Below are 15,028 nucleotides of genomic sequence, written 5' to 3'. Positions count from 1 at the left end.
TTTTTTTTTCGTTTTTTTTTCTTTCAAAGAAGAGCCTTCTACCACAATTTAGTAATATATTCTGGGAGAATTTTGTCACACTAACAGTCATCCCATTTGTTACTGTATAACCACAGTAACCATGTACTATTCAAAAACGTATATGTTGCCTTGGTTTTTCATAGAAATAAACTCATCACTAGAATCAACTGTAACTAGAGATGTACTGGTTTCCTTTTACTATAAGGTATAATTTTAAGAAATTGTATCCGCTGGCACGATATTTAGAATATATTGACTCTCTCATTACCCAAGGTTTTAATGCACAGTATACTTGCCACTAGTATGGACTATTTTTTAAAAACCAGTGCCTGATTTATTTATTGTTATTATTATTTAATCAAACTATACTTATACTATGCTATTTCTATGAAGAAATAGTTGAGAAACTCTACAGTTTAAATTCAAGATTGCTTAGTACAGTTAATTGCTAGTCATTTTTCATATTTAATTTTAAATTCTTTACTCTGTAAAACTTATGTAAGGTTTTGAAATTATCTGTAACTTTCTAGGTAGCAACATTAATCAAGAGATTATATAGAGAATACCATGAGGCTATATAAAAGGAGAGTGAAATTCTCAATGTGTTTGTTTTTATTTTCTGTTTGTATGAATAAAGTCTAACTTTATATAGACAGCTTCAATATGTTTACAAAGAAGCTATTAAATAAGTTATGAAGGTAATGTGTATGACCTATGTACTCAAATGCTGATGAAATAAAAAGAGAAAAATTCCATTTGGTATCAATGAATAGCTTTCTGGAGAAAATGAGATATGAGCTAATTTTGAATGAGCTGTGTCAATCTGGAATCAGAAAAAAAATTTTTTAAGTGTTGACTTGAGAAGTTACCTAAGATCTGTGATAAGGAAATGGAGATGCACAAGAGTCAACAGTAATTTTAAAAACAGAAAGCACCTATAAATCAGGAGTTATACTTCTGGGCTCTTCCTAGAGAAAGATTTTTCAAATATACTTCCTAGCATGACATTGCTTTGGGAAAAGTTTTCCAAAATTGAAACCTAGCATTCCCCGCTTATATTGGGAGATTGTCCTAAAGATAAGCCCAAGATTGTTTTAAGTGGGAATGTAACTTAAATTTAAGGTGGAAAATGACTGTTGCAAGTTGGGTTAGCTAGGAATCAGATTCTGAGGAGTTATTAAGGGGTGTTCTTGGAATCAACCCCTTTGGAAGGGAGGGGAGAGAAATAAGCGTGGATAAAGAGAGAAGTTGACATTCAACGTGGACTCACCAATAACCTTGGATGACTTCATTGGGATGATCCCTGCATGCTATTTAGTCCCTTAAAGGAACACTAATTTCTGCCATCCCCCAACCAATATTACGTTGTGTTTTTTATTTACTATCTTGTCTGGGTTGGGGTTGGGCAGTTTGAAATTCTTCCTTTTGGCTTTTTCCACAATTATAGCTCTAACCTTATAGGCCAAAGACTTGATATGGGTGTTACGGCACTTACCAAGTATGTCTATTCTAATTATATATTTGGAGACTGAAGAATCACCACCAGGTAGGTCTCTAGTCCCCATGGACCCATTATGTGCTAGACCTTGGCCAGAGCTCCATTCATTACTGGCCCCCCATATGCTTCTAATGAGAAGGGATAGCATATTGATGCTTTGGGTCTCCTGGTACCACTGTCAACTCTGTGCCCTCTAAATGTTTGCATATTCCCTGTCCCCAATGTGCAGTTACCTAAATAAAGGGCCATAGGTCCCTTTGGAGAAGGATTGGGGGAATTATTACCTTGTATTCTTGCCATGGTGTGGCAAAGTACTTCTCTCTGGAAATGGGGCCTTTTCTTCAATTAGTGGGTTCTGGGTCCAAAACTTAGCGCAGGTTTGGAAACTAAGCAAGATATTATGATTTCATTGGAGCAACTATCCTTTGCCTTGTGGTCCATCTTTGATTTTTTTTGAATGTACATATTGAATAGTAGCCTTGTTAGCCATCTATTTTGTCTTTAGGGATGCATATTTTATTAATTCTGTTAATTATCTCAATAACTGTGGGTCAGCCCCCTACACACCCCAACCTCGCCAGTCTTGTGATAATTGTGTCACCTGGCTTCAAATGGCTTCTGGTCCTCATCTGGTTTTATCATCTACGTTGATATGAATGAGCCTAGTTCTATAACAACTTTTCTTTCTGTCAGTTCTGGCCTTCAGAAGAGAGTAATTGAGTAATGTAGATGTCTTCTCACTAGCATATTTTTTTATGGCTTTGGTAAATTTTGTGTTTTCTGGGTCTTCTTGTGGAACTTCATCATCTGATGGGTTTTCTGATCTTATGTAGCATGTGCCCTCCAGAATGCACTCTTTGAGTCTTGTAACCCCCTCATCTGCCATCTGCCAGAGCATTTCTGCTATTTCAACCTTATTTAATACGAGCCATTACTTGTCTGTGTTTTTGGGAGCCATCATAGTAGCAAGTTTATACCATCTACTGAGATTCTTGCTAGTTGTTAATCCTGCATCACAGGAGAATGTCTTCAAATGGATAGACTCTCCCTTATCTAACCTTGAATTCTGGCCACCTGGATCAAACATCCTCAGAATTTGATCTCACATGTACTTTCCTCGCCAAGATAAGCTAGATAGATCTTGCAGTTCCTTTGTGAAATAGACTCTTTCTTCCTTTATGAGGCCTAGTGTGTCCCAAATGGGTTATACTGTGACATAACCCTAGTGATATAGGTCTCTCAGGATCTGGAAAGGAGGTAAGGGTAGACAGATAGGGGTTACGGAGGCATATGCTGTCTTATGGGGGAGAAACCATAATCTACATCATCCCCAAGAAAGAAGGGGCAGGCCACTTTGTGGGTTTAGAAAGTTCTGGGGAATCCAGGAATTCAAGATATTGGAAGACATCAAACCAGATATCTCATCCTATGTGGTTGGATCCTATTCTTTTCCAACCATGATCCTAACTTAGCAGATCTGCCTTTCTTAAGAGTTTTGGAGTTTATGACTACTCTGATGATTAATCCCTGTTTCTGGTCATCTTTCTCTGCCCAGAAACTACAGGAACTGAGAACATTTTTGTTGCTGCCAGAGAGATCCTGTGGCTTTCACATTGGTCATTATTTGCCCTCAGCTTTTTGTATTTTCCCATTGTTCTGATAGTTACTCTTTCTCAAATATCTGATACGTCATTCCAGCTAAAGTGTTTCCTTCCACTGGTATGCCATCCTTACCTACCTCTCATGAGAGTTTTACTAGTGGGACTCCACCTTGTGCCAGGAGTTCTCTGCATTCCATCTTCCACCAGTGATGGGGTCCTCTGCCAGCCAGGTAACAAGTGATCCAGCTCCAAAACCCCATCTTATCAATTGCTTTCTCAGACCACTCCAGTACTAACTGCCACAGATTAGGTTACCTGGGAAGTAGATTCTGAAATAACTGTTAAAAGAAATACCCTGGAGATCAACCCCTATGGGAGGAGTACAAAGGAAGCAGGAATGGGCCGAGGGAGAAATTGAGCTGTAATGAGGGCACAATGACACCACTGACCCCATGTGGAGCTCTGGAGCTACTGTGGCTTTTTAGAGTTGTCCCCAGTTGTGCTGAGATAGCCAAGCCTTTATATTCCTGCATTGATTTGTCACTGGACATGAATCATCCTCAGAAAGAGCATCACCTATGAGGTAGTGCTTTCTGCAGCTTAGGCAATCCCTAGCACAGCAGTGGGGGATCTGAGTGCCATATCAGTGTTCAGCACAGTTACATTTAAGTAAAGATAGAATCTGAGCAGTAAAAAAGTTTCAAGGTTTGTAATTAAGGCATGTTCTGGAATCTGTAGGATGGACTCTGTTTCCGACGTTGTGTTATCAAGTCATATGACACACAAATGCTAGCCTCTGCATAGTAATATGTTTGGTTTGGGAAAACTGGCCATTGGAGCAAGCCATTGAGTTGCCCCAGACTACCTGTGCCCTAACAGGAGCTAGATATCTCCAGTAAAAATAGCATGTGAAACCAGTTTTTTTTTCTCATTGTTTTGATTCATTCATTTATTGGTTGATTGCCAGTGTTTGGTGCTGAGGATACATGGATGAATAAGACAAAAACAATCCCTGTCTTTCAAATAGCCTATGCTCTGCTAGAGGAAACAGATAACAAACAAGTAAATAAGCAAATAATCAAACAAAACAATGAAATTGTAATAAATGTAATCAGGGAAACAAGAAATTGCTGACTGAGAATAATAAGGAGTGGCTCAACTTATATAAATCAGATGAATGTTATAGTTCTCTCTTTAATGAAGTTAGTAGCCAAAGTCACGACACATTTTTAGTCATGATACTTTTGTTGAAAATTAATGTGAACTCTTTGATTGTAGTTAAGTGAATTCATAACCAATTGAAAACCTGAATTCAGAAGGTATTGATTGATTAGCCTGGATATTAATTAGCATCTCCAGTGGAGTACCCAAAGTCTGTTTCCCTAGTACTTGCCTTTTCAACAATTTTATCCATTGGGCCTAGTAATTCTACATCTGAGAATATAAGATAAGAAAATAATCCTATATAAGGAATAAATGCTATGTCCAAATATGTTCACTGAGCATTTTTAGTATATGATTTTCTTTCTTTTGCTTCCAGAATTGCAAACTCTCCTTGCTTTCCTCCTACCCCACTGACTGCTCCTTCATACTTTCTTTGGCTTATTTCTTCTCTTCTCCCTAACCTTTGTACTTGAAAGTGCTTCAGGGCTTGGAGCTTAAAAGTTTACTTTGTCCTCTTTATCCCCACTTCTTAATGACCTCATCTAGTCCTGTGTCTTTATATTTGTGACTCCCAAATCTGTGTCTCTAGTCTGTAGGTCGTCTCTGGACTTCAGAGCCATAGTCTACGTCCTTGCCATCTCTTCTGAGATCTATGATAGACTCAGCAGACGTACGTACCACATCCCAAATCGGACTCCTGGTCTCACCCCCACCCCCAACCCTGCGCCTGCTGCAGTATTTCCCATCTCAGCAAACGACAACCCCATTCTTCTGTTCCTGAGACGAAACACATTGGAGTTATCGCTCCGTACCCATAGTACCTGCAGAACTTTTTAGCTTTAACTTCAAAATGTACTCAGAATCTAACCATTTCTCATTGCCTGTATTATTATTTCCCTTGTTTGAGCCTCTTTTCCCTGATTATTGTAAATACTCTCCTAACGGGTTTAGTTGCTTCTGCCCTTGTTGCCCTTTAGCCTGTTCTCAACACAGAAGCTTAAGGGATTCTAAGTCAGGTAACGTCTCTGCTCAAAACTCTACGGAAGTTTATCATTTCATTTAGAATAAAGGAAGTCTTGCAATAGCATGAAAGACGCTGGCCCTTGTTACTCCCTGTTACCTCCCCCCGCCCCTCCCACCTCTTACTAGTTCTCTCCTTGACCGCTTTGTTTTTGCCACACTAGCTGTTCGTTATTTTTGAACTCAAGCCTTGCATGTGAATGCCTCAAGGCTTGTCATTTCCTCTACTTAGAATCCTCCCCACCCTCTGCCCAGTTTTCCACATGCCCACCTCTCTCACCTTTAAAATTTCAAATGTCTTTCTCAGTGAGGCCTTCTTTGATGAACCTATTTAAAACTTTATCCCAACTCATTTTTCCTTCTCTGACTTTTTCAATATCTGACATATTTATATTTAATTATTTGTGTTTTAGCTACATCCATATACTAAACATCATCCCATGAAAGCAGGGAGTTTTCTTTTTCTTTCACTGTCATATCCCTGGTGAAAGTTCTGGAAGGTCACCTCTCCAAGTTCAAAAGAATAAGATATATAGCCCCTGATTATCATGGCCAGATTTGCTAAATTTATTTTTCTTCTTATTTATAGTATCATCTCTTTCTAAAGAAATCATCAGATACATAAGGCCAAAGATTTAGTGTAAAATAGCAAAGAAACCATTGATTGCAACCCTGTGTAAGTGTGTACAGCACATCAACTTACATATCTGATGTAAGTTTCTGTACTGCCTCATTATCCTTCCTCCTTCCATTTCTGCTGCAGTTAATTTCATGGCTGACTTTCTGTGCTGCCTTCTACCTGTTTCAAGCATTGCCTTTTATACCTGATCCTTCTTTTTTGGATGAATTGATATATTTATAACTTAGATGATTTTATCTATAAACCTGTGAAGACCTTTGGATTTTGCATTTCACTTTAATCAGCATAATTTACTTTGGTTTGCATAAGAAATTTAATGACTCTATGGGATACCACCTGTGGTCCAAAGGTGATATAAACCATTTGAAAAAAAAAAAATCAAATGGAAAGAATGTCTGTCAGAACGAGAAAAATCAGCAACCATGTTACAAAGGAACATGACTCAAATCAGATTTATGACTCAGAGTTTTTTTTCCGTTTTCCCATCCAAAGAAATATCAGATTCACAATTTAACTATAGCCATGTTTTTCTTAAACTGCCAACTATTTCTATTTATATCTTTCCACTTTTTAACAAGTGAATGAAAAAGGTAGGTCATGTAAGTATTAGAAATTTACTGGTATGTGTTATGTGTATGTATGTGTGAATATATAAACATTCATATTCCCTAAAGTATTATTCAACGTAGATATATACTTCAGCATTTTAGGTTAGCTTTGCATCTTTGCCCATATCTCAGCCCAGCCTTGGAGGAGCCAACTGACTTGGAGGAGTAAGTCAAATTTACTGTCTCTTTCTAAACATGGTTACAATTCTTTTCTTTCAGGTGCTTTCCTTGTATAATCCTAGTTATTCTAATCATTAATTCTAATTGCATTAATTTCAGCATTCCTTTAACATGGGTGTAAATGTTTTGCATTGCTTTTATTATATTCAGATGAGTCTTATGAATGTATTATTCTACTGTGCGCAAGTTTCCTTTCTAGAATGTGAGCTGTGTCAGAAAAAGAACTTTATTACAAATGGATTACTTTTTTTCTGACTATCCCACATTATACTCTGGCACATAGTGGGTACACAATAACTACCACTGAAAGCATTACTTAAACATTAAATCTAACCTTCATGAAACTACAGTGATATACATGTGAAAGAAAGGTGGTTCTCTAGCAAAAACTAGAGAAACACAATTTTCCGAATAAAGTGGCTCTGCCTGTAGTAAACTAAATATTGAAGGTTTAATTACATTAATACATTTATGTGTTAGATTTTTAAATTTGCTGTAAAAAGCAAAAGTATTTAAATTCCCACTGCATCCGTTACCTATCATTTTCTCTTTGAGTCAACAAATTGAGATAAGAGGACTCTATTCATATTTTATCTGAGTTTATTGAAGCTAAATTATATTCATTAAAGATAATCATTATGGTTTGGCAATAATCTGTAGACCATGCTTCTTCTCTGTGTCTCTTCTTTGTTCTCCTGACTTTCATTTAGCCAGGTGAAACCCAGTTTCTTAAAAACTTGTTTCTTATTGTTTTCCATCTATATGTACTATATGTAATAAATTCAAAAATAAGAATAAATATATCTACTCATTGGTAATATTAAAACAGGAGACTCAGTGTAGATTTACTTAGTTATACTCACAGATTAATCTGAAAACAAAAACCAGAAACACTATCAGTAGCTATGCCTTGTGGGTCAACCTAAAGTCTTTTGTTGAAATGTTATTTTCTTGCTTTCCTTAATTTTTACGTATTTATAAACAAAGATAAAGCAGGTATGCACAATATGAAAGAGTTTAGTTCTTATTTTTAAAGATAATCTGCAAGGCTGGTTTGACAGGAAAATTATATAACAATATTTGGACAAGATACATATATACTGTATATTGCCGTATATAATGAACTCCTCTTTATAATGTGCACCCATGTTTTTGGCCCAAACTTTCAGGGAAAAGAAAATCTTTCATTTTAATTTCTTAATTCAAATTTTTATTTGAGAAATACATTTAGGTACTTGTTTTTTGTATTATAAAGGAATTTTACAATTATTTTTTAACGTATTACAGTACAAGAAATATTATGTAATAAATAGTTACAAAACACAAGAACAGATATGAAGTACAGGAAATGTTATGTACGGGTAGCAAATTTACAATATTTACACATCATAGAAGGCCAAGAACTGTTCGTGGTTGCAAGTTCGTCGTAAGTTCAACAAAACAAATTATTGTATTCCAGGGTATTATTTTGCATATGGATATCGTAATTGATTTCTAGAGTTACACTTTTAACTCATACATATAAATAAAAGAATTAAAAACATTTATATAGATATGGAATTAGTCCTACCGGTACCCATGTATAATGTGCATCCTTATTTTTCCCTCACAAATTTTGGCAAAAAAGTGAGCATTATACAGGGCAAAGTATGGTAATTTCACTATTGGAGATTTAACATGCTGTAAGGAAAAGGATAATTAAGAAAAGAATAATTAGAAAGTTGGTTGGGGATAAGTTCAGAAATTTAAGGGGACTTTTTTCAATTTAGTAATCCCTTGTAAAAAAGTTCTCTAGTAAATGTGAAATCTAATTTGCCATTAATATCATATCTTGATCTAATCTTATTGTTGATGGTCAGTACATTTCAGTTAGTAAAGGCCAGAGTCCTTATAATGGCCCCTGACCTCTCTGATGCCCTCTGCTGGAGCCTCACCCTCTACCCTGCCTTTGCTGTCACGGAACTCTCAGGGCAGGTGCCCAACTTAGAACATTTCCTCTTGCTCTTTCCTCTGCCCGAAGTATTCTTCTCCCCAGAATTTACTTGGCTAGTGACCTAGTCTTTTTCAGTATTTCTTAAAATCTTACCTTCTTCTGAGACTTACCCTGATTATCCCATGTAATACTGAAGTCTGCCCCACCTTCTCCCCATCCCTGGCCCTCCTGATACTCTTGCTTTACTTCTTATTATATAATTATATATAATTTATTCATTTATTACACTTGGTACTTATTGTGTGTCTCTCCTGGTGGAATGTGTGTTCGCCAAAGACAAGGGTCTAGTTTGTCTATTTTATGAACAAGTTCCTATATCAATGCCTAGATATACAATAAATATTTGTTAAACTGGATTGAATTACTCAAAGAGAGGCCACACAAGAGAATGTGAGTGGATTGGCACAAATCGTTAACCATTACTAGAAAATTAAAGTTTAAACACGCCTTACTTTTGATGAGTGCTACCCTCATTTTCATGTGGAATGGAGAGCCATATGGGTGTGGTGAGTGATGCACTCTTGGTTTTCTCAAGTCTCACAGAGTATCGCTTGAGGGGCTAGAGGTAAGTGCTAAAGTCAATATGTGACATAAAGTAGTCTTAACTACATTTAACACAAGTTGGTAGTCAATATTTTTTGAGCTGATAGATTTCAAAGATCTATTATGTAAAGCTGTAAGAAAATTTGTGTAAAATTTGCCACAATCAAGACATAAGAACAAAATAATCATTCCTCTTGCCGAGATCATCACATTCTGGCTAACTCAGTTTTCCATTTGTTATTTTTATTTCACAAATTATAAAGGAAGCCAGAATTAACACAGCATGTCATGTTTTTGATTTAACCATATTGTAGTGATTAATTCTTAAGACTTTCTATTTTTGTGGCATCCACACACAGATGGTGACCCATTTCTTTTTTTTCTTTTTCACATTGTCAGTCAAAATTATACCACATCCTACTGTATATATGGTAAAGATTGCCACATTTGTGAATAGAAAACAAAATAAGCAACTGTTACATTTATTGTTATCCAATGGTTAGATCGGTATATGTAGGAATTCGAGTCTTACTGAGCACATGTTGGAGTGGTGTTGCTTGGGTTAGGTTTGCAGTCCGTCTCTTCAGAGGCCTTCTAAAACGACATTTCTTACTTTAGTAAGTTCACCATGGTCTGGGATCTGACTCTCAGTTTAGGAAGTTCAGAAACCTAGTTTTGTAGGTATACAAAGCCCTCATCTCAGGGACATGTGATATGTAAAACCTAGGCTTTGCTGTATATCTCTGAGACTGTTTCTGATTAGTTTGTTCATTTATTCTGTTCTTTAGATTCCACATATAAATGAGATCATATGGTATCTGTCTTTCTCTGACTTATTTCCCTTAGCATAATGTTCTCTAGGTCCATCCATATCATTGCAAATGGTAAGATTTCATTCTTCTTCATGGCCGAGTAATAGTACTCCATTGTATAAATGTACCACAGTTTCTTAATCCAGTCATCTACCGATGGGCATTTCCGTTGTTTCTATGTCTTGGCTCTGAAGGTTGCTAGATGGGAGGCGTGGGTTGGATGAGGGAGAAGGTGAGGGGATTAGAAAGCACAATCGGCAACCACAAGATTGCCATGGGGATACGAAAGTCAGTTTGGGGAATATAATCAATAAGGTTGTAAAGAATTTGTAGGGTGTCCGATGGACACTTGTCTTATTAGGGAGACCACTTCAGGGATGATGTAGATGCCTGGCCACTGCTATGTACACCTGAAGGTGAAGCTGAATAATAATGAATGCCAACTATAATTTATATATATATGGTCTTAAGAAAAGGAATACAGCATAAGGAATAGAGACAGTGGAAATGTAACGGCTGTACGCGATGTCATTAGGGTAGTAGATTGGGGGAGGAGGGGTTATCACTTAGTGAGGGATATAAATGATAAATGTCTAACTATTACATTGTTTTGTACACCTGAAACTAAACAAATAAAACAAAACAAAAAACAAAATAAAAAATACACTAACAAACAAAAAACACCCTGGTCTTTGAAATCACTCCTGGTTCCATCAACTACTATATTTGCAACTTTCAGAAAGTTACTTACCTTCCCTAAGGCTTAATTTCTCTCTTGAAAAATGTGAAAAATGATAACAGTACCTACTTCATAAGGTTGTTGTGATGATTGAGATTAAGCATTAAAAATCAAAGTTACTTTTATTTAGTGCTGTAAATAGTAACTATAACTTTTTTCCCCAGGAAGGATGATTAGGCCAATAATTTAATTAAAAGTTATAGGCTGGCAAATTTGATTTAATATTAAAGAGAACATTTAATAGTTGGAATAAAATAAAATAAATAAAATAAAATAGAATAGTGTGTAAAGGTACTTACCACAATGCTTGCACATAAAAGTCACTCAGTAGTTGTTATTTTTGGTACTTTTTATTGGTAATATTATTTGTGACCTCTCTGTCACTCCACGTACATGGGCAGATGCATTTAAATAGATAAAGATTTCTGCCTTAAGTGAGAGGATGGATTAGAATTAAATATTCTCTAAACTGTTCAAACTTTAGGATTCTATTAAAGTACTAAAGAAGCTGTATTTTATTTAAACATTCAGGGCTGCTCTGTACCGTAAAACTTAGTGATTCAATGATAATTGTGATCATTATGAGTCAGTTGAAAATGTTTGATCATCGCATTATATAATTATACTTGACCAAAGTAATAAACTTCACATTCAATATTTTAAACTGTTTTGTTTTGTATAAACTTTGGCTTTTCCTTGTTTTTCCCAAAATTTATTTCCTCAGAAGCTTGAGACAGTTGACAAGGTGATTCAATCAAGAGAAAAAAAATCACAAAAAGTTTTTATTTGCCTTGCATTATATTCCTTATGGTGCATATGAATTGTACAGTCAACTTCAAAGCAAGTTGACGATAAAAATTACTTCCTCAATAAAAGATGATACAAAGATACTAAAAAGTATTGAATTAACTTGCAAAGATTACAAATGAGACTTGGGCTTGTATAAACCATTTATGCCAAGTAACTCTATAGACCGGTTCTTGACTCTCTCTCTCTCTCTCTTTTTAAAACATCTATATCAGTACCATCTGATTATATCCCAAAGCAGAAATAGAAATAAGTTTTCTTCTATTTTCGATGATCCCCCAGTGTTTTCCTGTGCATTTATCTCAAGAACAGAATCATTACTAAATTCATTCAGTTCCTCTGTTATGTCGCTTGTTGATTCATGCCCAGACTCCATTTCCATAAACATAATAAACCAACTTCCCTAAACCTTGACCACTTTATATCTTCATCACCATACAGAATCCTTCAATAACTTCTAGTTTCTTTTGTATTTTAGTAATAGGTCTTCAAGAAGTGATCTGTACCCCTTTCTTAACTGTTTTCAGCTTCTGCATATAAATTCCTGCCTGATCTGGCCTATGTATGCACGTTCCTTTTTCTCTTGCCACCTTGCACCCTCCATGAATTTTTGTACAGTATTCCCCCATTCTCTGCTTGTACATGTCACTCTTTGGTCACATCTCTGTCTTTGTACATACTTCTCCTGATTGCCCCACTGTTTTTGTTTTTTAATTCTTGCTTATCTTTCATAACTCAGCTTAAATATATAGACTATCGCAGTCTAGATTACAGAAGCTTCCCATATGGTTCATTAACATGGATAAAGCCTAATAACATGTATCACACAGAATTGTAATTACATTTATTTATCTGAGCACTAAGTCTCAAAATACTAGATGCGAAGGACTAGGTCTTTTTTTCCCCCCTCTATAATGCCTATCATCAGAGGTGCTCAACAAATGGTTGTTTAATGAGGGCTGTTTAAATGAGGGCTGAGTTCTGGAATGTGAGCAATGTCGTATCTGAAGACTATAGGACTTTAAGATAATGTATTTTGGATGATTATTTGAAATTAATTCTAAATTCCATAAGGGAATAGTGTTCCTACTCCCTATGGCTTTATGGTGTAAAACTAACAGTTCTTCATAAATGGGCAAAACATACATAAAGTGATTTTATGTTTGTTTAATGTTTTTGGACATGCTTTAGTATTGTATATTCATTTTAGTGTAAAAAGATTTTCTGCATAGGAAGTAAAAGTGTAGCCTTATGTCCCATACTTAAGGTATTTATTTTTTTCTAGTTACAAATAGTGAAGAATATAAACAACTAGTAACTCTAACTTTTCTTAGTTCTATTAATTAAACTCTGGAGTACTCCAACATTTGGATTACTCCAGACCTATAGTTTCTGCCCGGTAGAATTCATGATTGTTGAAAATCATGTGTGCACAGAGAGCAAATAAAGAGATGCTATAAGTAAATGCAAGAGAATAATTAAAATAGTTCATTATAGTGGTGTTTGTGATAATAGTGACATTGGAGAATTTGTATGGTAAAGGTGTTAATTGGAAATAGCAACTGGGCAAAAGAGAGATTGAGGAATTACCCTAGAATGAGGACAAGTGCAGTCAAACAACTGACCCAGAAGCAAATATAGTATGATACCTCTTTCCCCTCTCCCATTTCACCCCCGTGCCCCATTCCACATATACAGAGGTTGCCAAAACAGTGTATACACATTTTAAGGAAAAAACTGTATTAAAATTCTAATACTCAATATATACCAATAACAAAAGATGAATACAAGTTATGTTTATAAGTTGTTTTGGCACCCCCAGTATATACATGGTTGATTACCAGGCAAAATTTATTTCTATTTAGTGTATTTTAGAAAACATTTTCTTCTGTCCAAGTTTAAATGCTAAGCACTGGATCTTTAGTTTCAGTAAAACATACCTAAATAAAATTCCACCCATAACAAATTGTTAGGGTGTGAGTTAATTCATATGAAGTGTCTAAAGTAGTCAAAATCATAGGAACAGAAAGTAGAATGTTAGTTGTCAAAGGCTGGGGGGATTTAATGTTTAAAGGGTGTAGAGTTCAGTTTTGAAAGATTAAAAAGTTTCTAGAGATATCTTGCACAACACTAAATATGCTTAACACTACTGAACTGTACATTTAAAAACCACTAAGATGGTACAATTTATGTTATGTGTTTTTTACCACAATGAAATGAGAAATTGTTAGTAAAGCTTTTATAGATGTAAACTTCATTAAAACAGTTTTTTAAAGATTAGTAAAATATCATTTAGTGCTAGAGACTACACTATTTTATTATTTTTCTGATTAAATGAAATATATGGCCCATGTAAAGTGCTTGGAAAAGTAAGTGCTCAATGATATTATAACTGAACACAGTACCTTTCACTTTTTAATTCAATTTGACGTTGCTTCATTTTAAACTGTTTTTACTGGCACGGATCAAAATGATCTGATGTATTTCACAAAAGCTGTTAATAGACACAGAGAAAACACCTTGAGGCTTTAAGGCAACTTAATATAAATACAACCGTGTGCCACATCACGAGGTTTTGGTCAATGACAACCACATAGACAATGGTGGTCCCATAAGATTCTAATGGAGCTGAACAATTCCTATCCTCGAGTGCCATCGCAGTCATTGTAGCAATTGTACTCACGTGTTTGTGGTGATGCTGGTATAGCCAATCTTACTGTGCTGTCAGTCGTATAAAAGTGTAGCACATACAATTACCTACCATACATACTACTTGATAATAAATGACTATGTTACTGGTTTATGTATTTACTAAGTATACTTTTATTGTTATTTTGGAATGTACTCTTTCTACTTATAAAAAAACAGTTTGCTGTAAAAGTATGGTGTGTTATCCCAGCAGCATCCTCATGCGTCTTGTGTTTACTGAGTCTCTTGATTGCATCATCTTCTTTTGTGCTTGATTTAATCTCATGTTGTTTCATACAGTAACATGCTGTACAGGCATGTAGCCTAGAAGCAGTCGGCTATGCCATAGAGCCTAGGTAGGCTATACCGTCTAGGTTTATGTAAGTGCACTCTATGACGTTTGCACAAGGAAAAAGTCCCTTAAATGGTGCATTTCTCAGAATGTATTCCAGTCGTTAAATGATTTGTGACTCTACATTTTTCAGGAATATTTTATGCTTGGTAGCGACTAAATTTCCTTGGAGTAGCTACCATGCTCCTCTGTTTATCACTTGTTTGTGTTTTTCTCCTAAGTGTTATCAAATGCAAAAGAATTTGCTTTTAAGTATACCTTTTACACACTACTGAGCACTCACAAATATTAGTTATTAAAAGGCATGTTTTCTTCTAAGAAATTATCAGAAGGTGACGTGATTTGAGTGGGTTGTCTTTTTT

The 15,028-nt window shown here is 35.5% G+C and overlaps 1 protein-coding gene across 1 annotated transcript in view; it reads left to right on the top strand.

Annotated features, from left to right (window-relative positions):
• ME1 (malic enzyme 1) overlaps positions 1 to 15,028 on the top strand; it is a 175,659-nt gene that overhangs the window by 86,837 nt on the left and 73,794 nt on the right. The gene's annotated exons all lie outside the window — the stretch shown is intronic.

The sequence above is a fragment of the Rhinolophus sinicus genome, linkage group LG05, assembly GCF_036562045.2.
Source record: "Rhinolophus sinicus isolate RSC01 linkage group LG05, ASM3656204v1, whole genome shotgun sequence".
Lineage (NCBI taxonomy): Eukaryota > Metazoa > Chordata > Mammalia > Chiroptera > Rhinolophidae > Rhinolophus > Rhinolophus sinicus.
Note: the sequence above shows the minus strand (reverse complement) of the source record. Positions and strands in the feature narration are given on the sequence as shown.